This window comes from Papio anubis, chromosome 4 (genome assembly GCF_008728515.1).
Source record: "Papio anubis isolate 15944 chromosome 4, Panubis1.0, whole genome shotgun sequence".
NCBI lineage: Eukaryota > Metazoa > Chordata > Mammalia > Primates > Cercopithecidae > Papio > Papio anubis.
The window spans coordinates 40,608,849-40,626,775 of record NC_044979.1 but is presented as its reverse complement, the minus strand read 5'-3'; the positions used below and the strand labels follow the sequence as shown (position 1 = coordinate 40,626,775).

The 17,927-nt window shown below is 37.2% G+C and overlaps 1 long non-coding RNA gene across 1 annotated transcript in view; it reads left to right on the top strand.

Moving 5' to 3' along the window:
- The first annotated feature begins 527 nt into the window (after window positions 1-527).
- Window positions 528-17,927, top strand: part of LOC108585141 — a 65,320-nt gene continuing 47,920 nt past the window's right edge. The window contains exon 1 of the long non-coding RNA XR_001901152.3: window positions 528-1,007. This is a non-coding gene — a long non-coding RNA (uncharacterized LOC108585141). The remainder of the gene's footprint in view (window positions 1,008-17,927) is intronic.

The following is a 17,927-nucleotide window of genomic DNA, read 5'->3' as shown; positions in this document are numbered from 1 at the left end:
GCATGGGTGAAACCAGGATAAAGAGTAAATGGGATTTCTCTATTTTTTTGTAACTGAATATGAATTAACAATAATTTAATATAAAAAATTTTAATTAAAAATTATATATATATGAAAAAAGTTACTAGGCTAAAACATGCTCCTCTGAAGATATGGGTACTTAAGGATAGTTTACTTCTTCCAACCTAAGATAAATTTAGGGACACTTTACTTTACATATTTATGGCCTTGAAAACTAACTCTTCTATATTTTTGGAGAGCCCAGACTGTTTTGTGGGTACAATATTCATATTTTTCCAGAGACATGTAAGTTAGCAAAAATAGAACTCAAAAAAAGATGTATTTATTTTTCCAAACAATAGGTGGCATCTGAGTTTCACAAATTGATAATTCATGCTTGTATCAGAAAATGCAGTTTTATTTTTCAAATTAATTTAAAATTTAGTTTACATAGTACTCATTATGGTTTATATTTATAAGTATTGATTAATTAAAAAATACTTTTTTTTCTAAAATTAACACTAGGAATTTTGCTAGCTTTGAGGGAAAATATGAAAATAAGCCATAGATTTCATAATGTAATATTTTTTGAATATGTTGTAATTTATACATTGTATAACAATACACTTTTACTCTCAAATCTGTACTGGAAATTTTAACTAAAATTTAGTGAATTCTAATGCATGTCGAATGTTAATTTTTCTAATTTTCTTTCACATTATTCAACTGTGTAGAAAAATCTAAGTATGCAGCATATGAATGATATATAACTTCATTTTCTAACAAAACTTACATTATTTGGAAATACCAACCTTCTTGACTCTCAATTTTGACTACTGTTTTATACCTCAGGCACCAAATGTTTTCTTGCTTCCCTCCCTTTCACAGTTTGGAACTTATTCTTGGGGACTGTTCTAAGCCTGAGGAACCAACAACCCAAGGTGATGTGTCTGGAATCGGTGAATTCTTGGTTTTGCTGACTTCAAGAATGAAGCCATGGACCCACGGTGAGTGTTACCGTATTACAGTTCTTAAAGGTGGCATGTCTGGAGTTGTTCGTTCTTCCCAGTGGGTTCATGGTCTCGCTGGCTTCAGGAGTGAAGCTGCAGACATTTGTGGTGAGTGTTCCAACTCATAAAGGTGGAACAGACCTGAAGAGTGAGGAGCAGCAAGATTTATTGTAAAGGGCGAAAGAACAAAGCGTCTACAGTATGGAAAGGGACCCAGACGTGTTGCCACTGCTGGTCAGGGCAGATTGCTTTTTATTCCCTTATCTGACCCCACCCACATCCTGCTGATTGGTCCATTTTATAAAGAGCTGATTGGTCCATTTTGACAGAGTGCTGTTTGGTGTGTTTACAATCCTTTAGCTAGACACAGAGTGCTAGAAAAGTTCTCCAACTCCCCACTAGATTAGCTACATACAGAGTAGATTAGCTAGATACAGGGCACTGATTGGTGCATTTACAAACCTTGAGCTAGACACAGGGTGACTAAAGCTTGACATAAAGGTTCTCCAAGTCCCCACTAGACTCAGGAGCCCAGCTGGCTTCACCTAGTGGATCCTGCGCCAGGGCTGCGGGCAGAGCTGCCTGCCAGTCAAGCACAGTGCCTGCACTTCTCAGCCCTTGGGTGGTCCATGCAACCAGGCGCCACAGAGCAGAGGGGGCCATCCGTCAGGGAGGCTCGGAGGCCACCTGGGTGTGGGTGAGGTGCTCGTGCATGGTTGGCTGCAGGTCCCGAGCCCTGCCCCCGTGGGGAGGCAGCTGGGGCCCCGTGAGAATTCGAGCACAGTGCCTGCAAGTCAGTACTGCTGGGGGACTGGGCTCACCCTCCGCAGCTGCTGGCCCAGGCGCTAAGCCCCTCACTGCCCGGGGCCAGTGGCACAGGCCAGCCAGCTGCTCCCAGTGCGGGGCCGCCCAGCCCACGCCCACCCAGAACTCGTGCTGGCCAGCGAGTGCCGCGGGCAGCCCCAGTTCCCGCCTGCGCCTCTCCCTCCACACCTTCCCGCAAGCCGAGGGAGCTGGCTGCGGCCTTGGCCAGCCCAGAGAGGGGCTCCCACAGTGCAGCGGTGGACTGAAGGGCTCCTGAAGCACGGCCAGAGTGGGTACCGAGGCCAAGGAGGCACCGAGAGTGAGGGAGGGCTGCGAGGGCTACTAGCACACTGTCACCTCTCAGTGAGACTAATCATTTCCTGTTGTTTTCAGGTATTCAGTACCTCTATACCAGTTTTAAAAAAAGAAAAGTGTGGAGGCTTTTGTGTTATTTCTCCTAGCTGTAAGACTCTAAACTCTGAGATGCATTCAAAGCTGTTGAGTTTATTCTTTCCTAAGAACCACTAGATTATACTGGCTCTGAATACCTTTATATTTTGTTCTCATCCTTTTATGGTGGCTGCCAGCACACAACCCTACGGCGAAAACCATCTGCCAGCTTTGCCATAACTACCTGGGTGTGGCTCTCAGGCTTCAGCTCCCTAGCTCAATAGGATAAAAGCCTGAACTCTGAAAAAATGAGTGATAGAAACAATGCCAGGTTTTCACTTTAAAAAATGGATTTGGGTTCATCCCCTGCCATTTTTGAACTCAGAAACTATGGTTAAGTTTTCGAACCTATCTGAGGCTCACTTTTATCGATGACATAATCTGTTGTGAGAATTAATTTAGGTTAAATATTACATTTGTAAGCCATTCTGCAATGGGGCCTTATTTATTTTTTGTTGTTCATTTGAAAATAAAAATTTTAAAGTGAAATCAATATGTAAATTCAAGCTATTGTTAATAGAGTAATAAATATAAATTTTGAGTAATACCTAGCTGGCATAGCTGGCAGTTGTAAGCTACAGGAAACTTTTAAAAACAGAATTTTTTTTTTTTACTTCGAAAATTAGTGTTCAGCATAGACAGAGTAGAAATTTCCTTCCTTCCTTCCTCCCTCCCTCCCTCCCTCCCTCCTTCCCTCCCTCTCTCTCTCCCTCCCTCCTTCTCCTCTTCCTCCCCTCCCCTTCCCTCTCTCCCTCCCTCCCTCCCTCTCTCTCTTTCTCTCTCTCTCTCTTTCTTTCTTTCTTTCTTTCTTTCTTTCTTTCTTTCTTTCTTTCTCTCTCTCTCTCTCTCTCTCTCTCTCTCTTTCTTTCTTTCTTTCTTTCTTTCTTTTCTCTTTCTCAGAGTCTCACTCTGTTGCTCTGGTTGGAGTGCAGTGGCACGTGGTTAGGTTGGAGTGCAGTGGCACAGTCTTGGCTCACTGCAACCTCTGCATCCCGGGTTCAAGTGATTCTCCTGCCTCAGCCACCTGAGTAGATGGGATTACAGGCGTGTGCCACCACTCCCAGCTAACTTTTGTATTTTTAGTAGAGATGGTGTTTCGCCATGTTGATCAGGCTGGTCTTAAACTCCTGACCTCAGGTGATCCGCCTGCCTTGGTCTCCCCAAAGTGCTGAGATTACAGATGTGAGCCACCGTGCCTGGCTGAAGTGTTCTTTATTGTAAAGGTATTACCTGTTTGACCAAAATATTAACTATAAAATCTTCAAAGTGGGAGTTTGGAAAACCAGAAGCAGTCATGAAGAAGGTTTATTTTCACTAGACAGAAAGTAAAGACAGACTTCAGGAGAGATGAGCAATGTTGGAAGGGTTTTGGTACTCTGTGAAGTGTGTGTGTGTATGTGTGTGCGTGCGTGTGTGTGTTGTGTTGTTGCTATTAATACTAAGTCAAGAATGTGAATGTGTGGTTGAAAACCTAAACTAAACATCGTCTTACAGCAATGTTCTATCATATCATAGTCATATACTGTCAAATATTTAATAACTTTATGAGAGTATATCTCATCTCTGTAAGGACAGCTTTTTGAATGGTAATGCTTTATATTTTCATGTCCCTAAGAGTGTCTAGTACTGATAATCAGATTAATATGTAATCTGACTACATAGTAGATGCCCAATGAATAATGACTTCAGTTAGCCTTTCCAGCTCTAAAAATAAAATCTTAAACTTTACATCTAGATTACAAAATGGTTGTTTTTTTTTTTTTTTTTTTTTTTTTGAGATGGAGTCTCGCTCTGTCACCCAGGCTGGAGTGCACTAGCGCTAACTCAGCTCACTGCAAGCTCCGCCTCCTGGGTTCACGCCATTCTCCTACTTCAGCTTCCCGAGTAGCTGAGACTACAGGTGCCTGCCACTACACCTGGCTAACTTTTTGTATTTTTAGTAGAGACAGGGTTTCACCGTGTTGGTCAGGATGGTCTCGACTCCTGACCTCATGATCCACCCGCCTCTGCCTCCCAAAGTGTTGGGATTACAAACGTGAACCACTGCACCCAACCATAGAATGGTTTTTATTAACTCTGCAGTACACATCAATGCATATATTTTATTTTAGCTTTTCCTATTAGCCTCTTAAAGGATTTACTGTAGTCAAATCCTTTTAATAAAGAGTTACTTATTTTACATAAATGTAGTGCATTGTAATAGAGAATAGGGAGGACACTAGCTATATTTCCACTTGATGACTGGTATCTTTTAAATATATTTGTGTATGCCAAGTCTAGGTAGTGAGGAAAATGTTTTGTGTAAGATTTGCATCTAATTAACACATAAGGGAAAAAATTCCTATATTAATGGAAGTAACATCATAATTTATTCAAACAGTCTTTCAGAATTTACTATGAATTTGACTTATGTAGGGAATATGGGTAAATGTTAGGTGCCTTAATCATGCCTCAACAACTTTTTTTCCTTTTACCTCTAAGTTCATACTGCCAATGAATTATCAAAGCATTTACAAGTGATTTGATAATATATCCAGATTTTGTTTATGTAAGTAAGCTATACTAAATTATTTTAAATTTGAATTCCATACAAAAGGTGTTCAGCAACTCTTCTGGTGCACTAAAATTTTAACTAAACTCTTCACCGGGAAGAACATGGTTGGAAATTACATAGTACATAAGTTCCTTGTACTGTGGTATTTTTCTTAGTTGATTTACTTTTGCAATCATTATATTTATTATTAACTAGCCAAATCAAATTAAACCTGCTGTATTTAGAGGAAGCATGGTCTTTGTGTTCTGTGCTGAAACATTTTATCCAAAAACTGACCATCAGCAAATTTCATCAATATTGAGTTCCACTGTCCAGTGTGAAGCAGAACCTTCCCCCACTGCACATACACTCATGGGTAGAGGACTGAAAGAGGAGGGCAATAACATGGTCTGTTGCTTTTTATTTATGAAAACATGGTTCTCATTTTGTCTGCTCTGGATAGGAATAAAGTAGCACATTGCAAACACTTTTACTGTTCACTTATCTGTGGAAAATGGTTTCCATGAACAAATTTAAATAAGGGAGAAATATGCTTAGATTTTTTTTTTTGTATAGAACAAATGCTGCCCTCATATAATATTTCTTTTTGCTTGGCACCACTGCTGAGATCAGCATAACTTGTCAGTGCTGTAAACTGTCTAATAAATTTCCAGTCCTAATATATATTAAAAATAACACAGTGGTCTGACAGACACATCATCAGTAGAAATGATTGTTCATGCGGAATGATCTAGTGCTGAGATTAGTTTAATTTTATTGGTGTTAGTGAATGTTTTATATTGTAGAAAGTCATAAGAGATCTTGTTATTCATGTCCCCTATTAATCTTGATAATATGGAAGCTAATCCTTTTAACTACTGAATTGTAGCTACTGTAATATATTTGGTGATGGCTGGCGGTGAGTTGCCTCCCTGACTGGTCCTCTTCTTATAGGTGCTGTTTGTGGAGAATTTCACCTACTATTGCAGCTTGAAGAAACTAAGTTATTACATGAATAGAGTGGTTAAAACACATGTAAATATGTGTAACATATAGAATATTCATTATAACAATCAGAGTCCCAGAAAGAAACTATAAAACTTAGATAACATGAGACATTAAGGAAGACATAATTTAGAGAGTTACGTCAGATTAAGGAAACCAGCAAGGAGGTTGAATAATTTAGAGACTAGCAATATTGAGATGCCATTAGTAGTCCAGTGACAGCTGGAGTCCTTGGACAAGGGGTGCAGGACAGGAACTGCTGTAACCAAGGGATAAAAGCACTGTCAGAAAACACATCTTAGATAGAGAGTGAGGAATACACAGACATCGTTCTCCCCTTACCCTCTGATCACTGCCACCTCCTACTGGCTGAATACAAATGGGAGCCAGTTGGCAAGATGCAGTCTGTAGGGTTCACAATCTTGAAGAATAGAGAGAGGGTACAGAGAAAGGCTAAAAATGAATCTGGGGCATGGTAAGTGGACAATATGTGAATAACCAGCAAACTCTAACAACAATAAACTTTATTAAGATAGCCTCTGTGATGGTTATTTCTACTATGAATTTTTCTACTTTAGGCACCAGTTAGAGCCTTATTTGTAAGGCATGGACATTTAACAATACTTGGAGAGGTTCTTTAAAGCAGAACTTACAGTGATGTGGTTCAGTGGCTTCTGGTGTGAAAATTCATAGTGGGGACTAGATGCTTCTAGTTGGGCTTGAGTGATGCCTCAAACTCAAATATCCATTTGCATTTCCTTGTGTACACGGAGGTCATGAAGCCCAGGAAAATGTCTTTGACCTCTGTTCCCCAACAGAGTTCAATATAATGATTAAAGAGACTGCTCCAACAAATGGTAGTTTGCAAAGATAAAGGGAAAATGGAGTCTGTCAATCCAGCAGCGGAGCCTGAGTTAGCAGAGAAGCACAGGTTACAACTATATGACTGATTCTCAGCAATTCTACTGCTTCTCATCCTATTGCCTGGGAAATTTTTGCTGAGACAGTGTTGTAGTGTTGTTGGTGGTGTTGGAACCAGAGGAAGCAGTCTGCCACACAGATGACTTTCTGTCTTCCTTATGAGGAAGGTATACTAACATCTTCTGTGTACATGACTCAGCGCCCTGTTGTGTCAGCCTGAGAAGCCTAAAAAGTAAAGTGAAGCGGGGAAGGTTTATTGCTGTCTCTGTCACCACAGTTTTAATGTGTAGGTTGTTATGTATATTACCACTCTTATCAATTGTTTTATTGTTGATATTTAATGTATTAAAGGGGCTTTGTAATTTGACTCATTTTCTGCCTCTAGGACAGAGTTTCTCAACTGCAACATTATTGGCACTTCAGGATGGATAATTCTTTGTTTTGGGAAACTATCCTGTGCATTGTAGGATGCCTAGCAACATTCTTATTCTCTACCCACTATATGCCATGAGCATCTTTCCCCTAGTCATGCCAACCAAAAATGTCTCTGGATTGTGCCAAATGTTTGCTTGGGGCACAACATCACCTCTGGTTGAGAACCACCTTTCTGGAAGAACTTAATATGATAACTCATAGTAAAATTTCTTTTTTGATACATTCTTAATATGTGCAACACATATTAAAAGTTTCATATTCTCAATTTTCTTTTTCTTGTTCGTGTGAGGAGCCATTCAGCATTATAAAAATGTATTGGTGATGTTTTGTATTACAGCAATTTCTCTTAGCTCTGCAGATACAAATGTTGGGAGAGGCTATCTTAAGAGGGCAAGCTTCACATTAAGCAAAAATGCTAAAAATGTAGCTTACTTGTAGATATATTCTATTTGAATATGTTCATATATGAATGTTCTATTACATGTGAGAACAGAAATTCAAATGAATTAGAGGAGCTTAGCTTAAAGAATGAGGCTGGAGAAATGGAAAAGTTGCCTTAGTTTTTCAGCACACATACACACAAAATATAATATTGTAGTAAAATTTAAAATGTCAGCATTTTGAAGTAGTTTGTTTTAGATACAGGGAAATGAGATTTTCTCAAAAGGTAATATTTTAAAAGATGTGTCCAAACAGAAATTTCCTGTGTTTAAAGATAATAAACTTTATATCCAACACATTTAATTTGCTAATAAAAACTATTCATTCTTAAGAAATTTCTAAAAGGCATACAATAAAAGAGTACTTCGCTATTTCCCAAAAGGCTTAATTCCAAAAACAAGCAAACTCAAATTTAAACCTTTTTTACAACTGTGTTAAGTACATCAATTACATTACTTTTTGCTATAAAACCTCTTCTGATAGAAAGCAGCAAAAATTACGTCCGTATTCTGCATGCCAAATCTTCACAGTGTTTCCCAGCTGCGTTGGTGTTCCAAGCCAGGCTCTTTCTCTTTAGAGTCAGTGTAATGAGCTATAATTGATGGTAGCCATGATGATGATGAAGCCTGAAGTGAGTATTTCTCATGTAAGCTCATTCAAAGGAGTTTTGAGCAATCATTTCTGTGTCAGAGACAAGTTTTTATAGTGAATGAAAAAAAACTATATATATAGAGATATCTATATATCTATATCTATATATCTATATATCTATATCTATATCTATATCTATATCTATATCTATATCTATATCTATACATATCTTTCATTTTGGACCTGATAGCATTTTTTTTTTCCTTTTACCAGCCAATAAATCTTAGAGTTTTTTTTTCTTGTTGTGGGGATTTTAAAAGTGGATTCATTTTCCAGAGCTTAAGCTTCCTCCATTCTATCAATGATGTTTTCCTCAAAGTGACTTTGATAGCTTAAGTAGCCTTGAGAAGAAAGTTTATAGATCAAGTATAAGATTAATAGGTATACTTACTTCATTCTTTTAGGGCAGCTGCAATTTCACTGTAGATTTTTAAAGCAGTATGCAGCATTTCATATCATTAGGAAGTGGAATGGGTATATAACATTAAACTCAATGTCCTGGTAAGTAGTGCTTATATTTGAATACTTAAAGCATGCATATCATTAACTAGAGTTTAATATTTATGTTAAGGTAATATTTATATACAATGAAATGCGCAAATCTTAAGAAAACAAATGTAGATACCCTATATAAAAAATGTAAGAAATTCACTTAGGACTCACTAACGTATCCAAACATGAAATCCTGGAGTTGAAAGAGATTATTAGAAGTCCACAAGGTCAAATATTCTAACTCACGACAAAAATATTTCCCATGGGCCTGGCGTTCCCTGGAATGGCTTTTTATAAGAAACACTTAGGAATGATGGGGAATCTGTATTTATCAAAGGGCTAGTATTCTCTCCTAGGTAAGTATCTTTACAACTCTGTTGCTCAAGTGTTAATATCTTAATTTTATAGAATAAAAAACCATAGCTGAGGAAGGCAAAGTAACTTGCATATAAAATTATAGATGGAAGGTAGTTGAGTTGGCATTTAAACCTAATTTCTTCTAAATTTATGACCAAATCCCCATCACCTTTAAAATGTCACACTGAAACATTGTAAAATCACATAAAAATCACATTTTCTGTGTGTCTTTATCTCATTATTTTTGAAAAAAATTTTCAAACATTAAGAAAATTGGAAAGAATATATGTATACCCTCTACCTAGGCATTTCTATTCTATATATTTCATTATCACATAGTTACCCATCTATCCAGCCCTGTATCCACCCATCAGTCCTTTCTATTAATGCATTTCAAAGTAAGTTACAAACATCAGTATTTCCTCTCAAATACTTTCTTTCAAATATTTAAGAGCACATGTTAACTAGACTTTCATATTTACATTTATATATTTTAAGGTGAGTTTATGTAAAATGAAATGTCCAAATCTTAAGTATACTATGAGATGAGTACTCACAAATGCATGACAAACTATGTAACTCAAAACCCTGTCAAGATACAGAACATTGCTTAGAAGGATTATTTCATTTGCTTTCCCATTCAATCCTCCTCCTCCACCAAAATTCTTTTTTTTTTTTTTTTTTTTTTTTTTCTGGCTGGAGTAGTTTTGCCTTTTCTAGGATTTTATATAAATTGAATCGTGGTATTTACTCTTTTGGGTAAAGCTACTTTCACGCAACATAATGCTTTGAGATTCATCAATGTTGTTGTATATGTTAATACTTATTTTCTTTGTCTTGTTGAATAGTATTTCACTATAGAATCTACCACATTTTATCTATTCTCCTATTAAGACCTGAGAAGTTTCTAGTTTTCAGGTGTAGTGAATAAACTGCTATGAACATGTCTGTTCAAGCCTGTTTTGTTTTTTAAATAAGAAACTGTGTGTTTTTACCTTTTTATACTCCTGCCAACCATATATGAAAATTTCAATTGCTCCACATCCTCACCATCAGTTAGTATTGTCTATATTTTTAATTTTAGCCATTCTTGTGTTTTTTTCGTGTAGAGGTTTGTTCTTGTAGAGGCTTCCAATGGGGGTTCTACTTGTATTTCCCTGATAACTAATGGTAGTGATCACTTTTTCATGTGCGTTTTGGCCATTTATATGTTTTCTTTTGTGAGCTATTTATATATTTTATCTTTTTATGTATTTACTTTCATTATTGTGTTATGAGAATTCTTTATGCGTCCTATATATTAACACTTTGTCATATTTTCATTTTGCAAATAAATTCTTCTAATCTGGATTTTAACTATTTATTTATTTATTTATTCATTTATTTATTTACTTTGCTTCAACTTTTATTTTAAGTTCCAGGGTACAGGCCCTGGATGTGCTGGTTTGTTACCTAGGTAAACATGTGCCATGATGATTTGCTGCACAGATCAACCCATCACCTAGGTATTAAGCCCAGCCTCCATTAGATATTTTTCCTGATGTTCTCCCTTCCCCTGTAGCCCCCAACAGGCCCCAGTGTGTGTTGTTTCCTACCATGTGTCCATGTATTCTCATTGTTCAGCTCCCACTTATGAGAACATTCAGTGTTTGGTTTTCCATTCCTGTGCTGGTTTGCTGAGGATAATGACCTCCAGCTCCACCCATGTCCCTGCAAAGGACATTATCTCATTCCTTTTTATGAATGCATAGTATTGATGGTGTTTACATACCACATTTTCTTTATCTGGTCTATCACTAATGGGCATTTGGGTTGATTTCATGTCTTTGCTATTGTGAAGAGTGCTGCAATGAACATACACATACATGTATCTTTATAATAGAATGATTTATGTTGCTTTGGGTATATACCCAGTAATGGGATTGCTGGGTCAAATATATTTCTGCTTCTAGATCTTTGATGAATCGCCACTCCGTCTTCCACAATGGTTGAACTAATTTATATCCCCACCAACAGTGCAAAAGTGTACATTTTTCTCCACGACCTTGCCAGTATTTGTTGTTTCTTGATTTTTTACTAATCACCATTCTGACTGGTATGAGATGGTATCTCATTGTGGTTTTGATTTACATTTCTCTGATTATCAGTGATGTTGAGCTTTTTTCCATATGATTTTTGGCCATGTGAATGTCTTCTCTTGAGAAGTGTCTGTTCATGTCCTTTGCCCACTTTTTAATGCTTTTTTTTTCTTGTAAATTTATTTAAATTCATTGTAGACTCTGGATATTAGACTTTTTTCAGATGGGTAGATTGCAAAAGTTTTCTTCCATTTTGCAAGTTGTCTGTTCACTCTGATGATAACTTCTTTTGAGATGCAGAAACTCTTTAGTTTAATTAGATACCATTTGTCAATTTTAGCTTTTGTTGCAATTGTTTTTGGTGTTTTTGTCATGAAATCTTTGCCTGTGCCTATGTCCTGAATGGTATTGCCTACGTTTTCTTCCAGGGTTTTTATAATTTTGGGTTTTACATTTAAGTCTTTAATCCATTTTGAGTTAATTTTTGTATAAAGTGTAAGGAAGGGGTCCAGTTTCAGTTTTCTGCATATGGCTAGCCAGTTTTCCCAACACAATTTATTAAATAGGAAATCCTTTTCCCATTGCTTGTTTTTGTCAGGTTTGTCGAAGATCACATGGTTGTAGCTGTGTGCTCTTATTTTTGGGTTCTCTATTCTGTTCCATTGGTCAATGTGTTTTTGTACTGATACCATGCTGGTTTGGTTACTGTAGCTTTGAAGTATAATGTAAAGTCAGGTAGTGTGATGCCTGCAGCTTTGTTCTTTTTATTATTATTATTATTATTATACTTTATGTTCTAGGGTACATTTGTACAATGTGCAGGTTTGTTACATATGTATACATGTGCCATGTTGGTGCACTGCACCCATTAACTCGTCATTTACATTAGGTATATCTCTTAATGCTGTCCCTTCCCCTCCCCGACCCCACAACAGGCCCGGGTGTGTGATGTTCCCCTTCCTGTGTCCAAGTGTTCTCATTGTTCAATACTCACCTATGAGTGAGAACATGCAGCATCTGGTTTTCTGTTCTTGAGAAAGTTTGCTGAGAATGATGGTTTCCAGCTGAATCCATGTCCCTACAAAGTACATGAACTCATCCTTTTTTATGGCTGCATAGTATTCTATGGTGTATATGTGCCACATTTTCTTAATCCAGTCTGTCATTGATTGACATTTGGGTTGGTTCCAAGTCTTTGCTATTGTGAATAGTGCTACAATAAACATACGTGTGCATGTGTCTTTATAGCAGCATGATTTATAATCCTTTGGGTATATACCCAGTAATGGGATGGCTGGGTTAAATGATATTTCTAGTTCTAGATCCTTGACAAATTGCCACACTGTCTTCCGCAATGGTTGAACTAGTTTACAGTCCCACCAGGAAGATTGAGTGTTTTACTGAGGAACACTCAGTAAAAGTGTTCCTATTTCTCCACATCCTCTCCAGCACCTGTTGTTTCCTGACTTTTTAATGATCGCCATTCTAACTGGTGTGAGATGGTATCTCATTGTGGTTTTGATTTGCATTTCTCTGATGGCGAGTGATGATGAGCATTTTTTCATGTGTCTGTTGGCTGCATAAATGTCTTCTTTTGAGAAGAGTCTGTTCATATCCTTTGCACACTTTTTGATGGAGTTGTTTTTTCTTGTAAATTTGTTTGAGTTTTTTGTAGGTTCTGGATATTAGCCCTTTGTCAGATGGTAGATTGCAAAAGTTTTCTCCCATTCTGTAGGTTGCCTGTTCACTCTGATGGTAGTTTCTTTTGCTATGCAGAGCTCTTTAGTTTAATTAGATCCCATTTGTCAATTTTGGCTTTTGTTGTCTATGCTTTTGGTGTTTTAGACATGAAGTCCTTGCCCATGCCTATGTCCTGAATGGTATTGCCTAGGTTTTCTCTGGGATTTTAATGGTTTTAGGTCTAACATTTAAATCTCTAATCCATCTTGAATTAATTTTTGTGTAAGGTGTAAGGAAGGGATCCAGTTTCAGCTTTCTTCTTATGGCTAGCCAGTTTTCCCAGCACCATTTATTAAATAGGGAATCCTTTCCCCATTTCTTGTTTTTGTCAGGTTTGTTAAAGAGTAGATGGTTGTAGATGTGTGGTATTATTTCTGAGGGCTCTGTTCTGTTCCATTGGTCTATATCTCTGTTTTGGTACCAGTACCATGCTGTTTTGGTTACTGTACCCTTGTAGTATAGTTTGAAGTCAGATAGCGTGATGCCTCCAGCTTTGTTCTTTTGGCTTAGGACTGTCTTGGCAATGCAGGGTCTTTTTTGGTTCCATATGAACTTTAGAGTAGTTTTTTCCAATTCTGTGAAGAAAGTCATTGGTAGCTTAATGGGGATGGCATTGAATCTATAAATTACCTTGGGCAGTATGGCCATTTTCACAATATTGATTCTTCCTATCCATGAGCTTGGAATGTTCTTCCATTTGTTTATGTCCTCTTTTATTTCACTGAGCAGTGTTTTGTAGTTCTCCTTGAAGAGGTCCTTCACCTCCCTTGTAAGTTGGATTCCTAGGTATTTTATTCTCTTTGAAGCAATTGTGAATGGGAGTTTACTCATGATTTGGCTCTCTGTTTGTCTGTTATTGGTGTATAAGAATGCTAGTGATTTTTGCACATTGATTTTGTATCCTGAGACTTTGGTGAAGTTGCTTATCAGCTTAAGGAGATTTTGGCCTGAGACAATGGGGTTTTCTAAATATCCAATCATGTTATCTGCAAACAGGGACAATTTGACTTCCTCCTTTCCTAATTGAATACCCTTTATTTCTTTCTCTTGCCTGATTGCTCTGGCAGAAAGCACCCATCTTCTGTGTCGCTCACACTGTGAGTTGGAGGCTGGAGCTGTTCCTATTCCAGCTTTGTTCTTTTTGCTTAGGATTCTCTTGGCTATATGAACCCTTCGTTGGTTCTATATACATTTTTAAATACTTTTTTTTTTTCTAATTCAGAAGAATGTCAATGGTAGTTTAATGGTAATAGCATTGAATGTGTAAATTACTTTGGGTTGTATGGCCATTTTCATGATATTGATTCTTCCTGTCCATGAGCATGGAATGTTTTTCTATTTGGTTGTATCTTCTTTGAATTTTTTGAGCAGTGGTTTCTAGTTCTTCTTGAAATGGTCTGTCACTTTTTTGTTAGCTCTATTACTAGGTATTTTATTATCAGTTGTGAATGGGAGTTCGTTCATGATATGTCTCTCTGCTTATCTGTTGCTAGTGTATAGGAATACTAGCAATTTTTGTACTTTGATCTTGTATCCTAAAACTTTGCTGAAGCTGCTTATCAGCTTAAGTAGCTTTTGGGCTGAGGCATAGTAGCCTTGAATAATCTTTTATATTTCTGTGGTGTCAGTTGTAATATCTCCCATTTCATTTGTAATTGAGCTTATTTAGATTTTCTCTCTTCTTTTCTTGGTTAATCATGCCATTGGTCTATTGATTTTTGTTTCATTTGTCTTTTGTATTTTCTTTTTGGTTTCAGTTTTATTTAGTTCTGCTCCGATATTGGTTATTTCCTTTCTTCTGCTAGGTTTCAATTTGGTTTGTTCTTGTTTCTCTAGTTCCTTGAGTTACGACATTATATTGTCTATTTGTGCTCTCTCAGACTTTTTGATATGGGTATTTGTGGCTATGAACTTTCCTCTTAGCACCGCCTTTGCTGTATCACAGAGGTTTAGATAGGTTGTTCACTATTGTTCAGTTCAAAGAATTTTTTAATTTCCATCTTGATTTCATTGTTAACCAAATGATCATTCAGAAGCAGGTTATTTAATTTCCATATATTTGCATGATTTTGAAGATTCCTTTTGGAATTGATTTCCAGTTTTATTTCAATGTGGTCTGAGAGAGTACTTGATATAATTTCAGTTTTCTTAAATGTATTGAGACTTGTTTTGTGGCCTATCATATGGTCTATCTTGGAGAATATTCCATGTGCTAATGAATAGAATATATATTCTGCAGTTGTGGGGTAGAATGTTCTGTAAACATCTGTTAAGTTCATTTGTTCCAGGATATAGTTTAAATCCATTGTTTCTTTGTTGAATTTCTGTCTTGATGACCTGCCTACTGCTGTCAGTGGACTATCGAAGTCTCCCACTGGTACTCTGTTGGTATGTCATTTCTTAGGTTTGGTAGTAATTTTTTATAAATTTGGGAGCTCCAGTGTTAGGTGCATATATACTAAAAATTAGAATACCTTCCTATGGACAGGCCCTTTTTCATTGTATAATGTCCCTCTTTGTCTTTGCTGTTGCTTTAAAATTTGTTTTGTCTGATACAAGAATAGCCGTTCCTCCTGTCCTTTGGTGTCCATTTGCATGGAATGTCTTTTTCTGCCCCTGTGCCTGAAATTTATGTGAGTCCTTATGTGTTAGGTGAGTCTCTTGAAGGCAGTAGATAGTTTTTTTGGTGAATTCTTATCCATTCTGCAATTCTATCTTTTAAGTGCAGCATTTAGGTCATTTACATTCAATGTTAGTATTGAAATGTGAGGTACTACTTCATTCATGGTGATTATTTTTTGCCTGTGTATCTTTTTTTTTTTAAATTGTATTTTTGTTTTATAGGTCCTGTGAGATTTGTGCTTTAAACAGGTTCTGTTCTGATGTGTTTCCAGGATTTGTTTCAAGATTTAGAGCTCCTTTTAGCAGTTCTTGTAGTGGAGGCTTAGTAGTGTCGAATTCTGTCAACATTTGTTTGTCTGAAATAAACTGTATCTTTCCTTCATATATTATGTTTAGTTTCACAGGATACAATATTTATGATTTTTTGATTTTCAGATTTCTGCTGAGAAATCTGCTGCTAACCTGATAGGTTTTACTTTGTAGGTTTTTTACTGGTGCTTTTGTCTCACAGCTCTTAAGATTCTTTTCTTTGTCTTAACTTTAGATAACCTGATGATAATGTGCCTAGGCAATGATCTTTTTGCAATGAGTTTCCCAGGTGTTCTTTGTGTTTCTTATATTTGGATTCTAGGTCTCTAGCAGGGTTGGGGAAGTTTTCCTCGATTATTCTCCCAAATACATTTTCCAAACTTAGATTTCTCTTCTTCCTCAGGAATGCCAATTATTCTTAGGTTTGGTCATTTAATGTAATCCCAGACTTCTTGGAAGCTTTGTTCATATTTTCTTATTCTTTTTTCTTTGTCTTTGTTGGATTGGGTTAATTTGAAGACCTAGTCTTCGAGCTCTGAATTTTTTTTTTTTTTTTTTTTTGAGACAGAGTCTGGCTCTGTCACCCAGGCTGGAGTGCAGTGGCCGGATCTCAGCTCACTGCAAGCTCCGCCTCCCAGGTTCATGCCATTCTCCTGCCTCAGCCTCCCGAATAGCTGGGACTACAGACGCCCGCCACCTCGCCCGGCTAGTTTTTTGTATTTTTTAGTAGAGACAGGGTTTCACCGTGTTAGCCAGGATGGTCTCGATCTCCTGACCTCGTGATCCGCCCGTCTCAGCCTCCCAAAGTGCTGGGATTACAGGCTTGAGCCACCGCACCCAGCCGAATTTCTTTCTTCTACTTGTTCAATTCTATTGCTGAGACTTTCCAGAGTATTTTGCATTTCTATAAGTGTGTCCAGTGTTTCCTCAAGTTTTGATTGTTTTTTATTTATCTTATCTATTTCATTGAATATTTCTCCCTTCGCTTCTGGTATCTTTTTGAATTTCCTTGCATTGACTTTGGCTTTCTCTGGTGCCTTACTGATTAGCTTAATATTTAACTTCCTGAATTCTTTTTCAGGCAAATTAGAGATTTCTTCTTGGTTTAGATCAATTGCTGGTGAGCTAGTGTGATTTTATGGGGGTGCTAAAGAGCCTTGTTTTGTCATATTACCAGAGTTGGTTTCCTGGTTCTTTCTCATTTGGGTAGGCTCTGTCAGAGGGAAAGTCTAGGAGTGAAGGCTGTTGTTCAGATTCTTTTGTCCCATGGGGTGTTCCCTTGATATAGTACTTTCCCCTTTTTCCTAACGGACGTGGCTTCCTGAGAGCTGAGCTGTAGTGACTGTTGTCTCTCTTCTGGATCTAGCTACTCAGCAAGTCTACCAGGCTATGGGCTAGTACTGGGGGTTGTCTGCACAGAGTCCTATGATGTGAACCATCTATGAGTCTCTCAGCCATGGATACCACACAGTATTTGGGGTGTGTCCTGGGTCCTGCAGGAGCAGTCTGCTTCCATCAGAGTGTTTGTGGGTCCTCTCAGGTTTCCTGATTTATTCCTGCAGTTGTTCTGGAGCTAAAATTCACTATGCAAGCCTCCACATACTGCTCTGTATGTCCAAGTTGTAGCTGCAACCTAGTCCTCCCCCTTAAATTTTTTTACAGCCTTTGATTTATAGTCTATTTTATTTGATTAGGTATAGCTATTCTTTTTTTTTTTTTTTTCTCGTTTCCAGTTGCATGGAATGTCTTTTTTCATCCCTGAACTTTTAATCTATGTGTCTTTACAGGTGAAGTGAGTTTCCTGAAGGCAGCATATAGTTGGGTTTATTTATTCATTCAGCTACTCTGTGCCTTTTAATTGGAGAATTGAGACCGGTTACATTTAGTGTTATTATTAAGAAATAACTTATTATTTTCATTTTGTGGTTTGTTTTCTCATTGTTTTGAAGTAATTATCTCTGGTAGTATTTTGTTTTTTATTTGTTGGTTTTTATTTTTTGGGAATCTGCTATAGGTTTTTGTACTTTGGTTACCATGAGGGTTGCAAAATACATATCATAGATGTAACAATTTTACAGA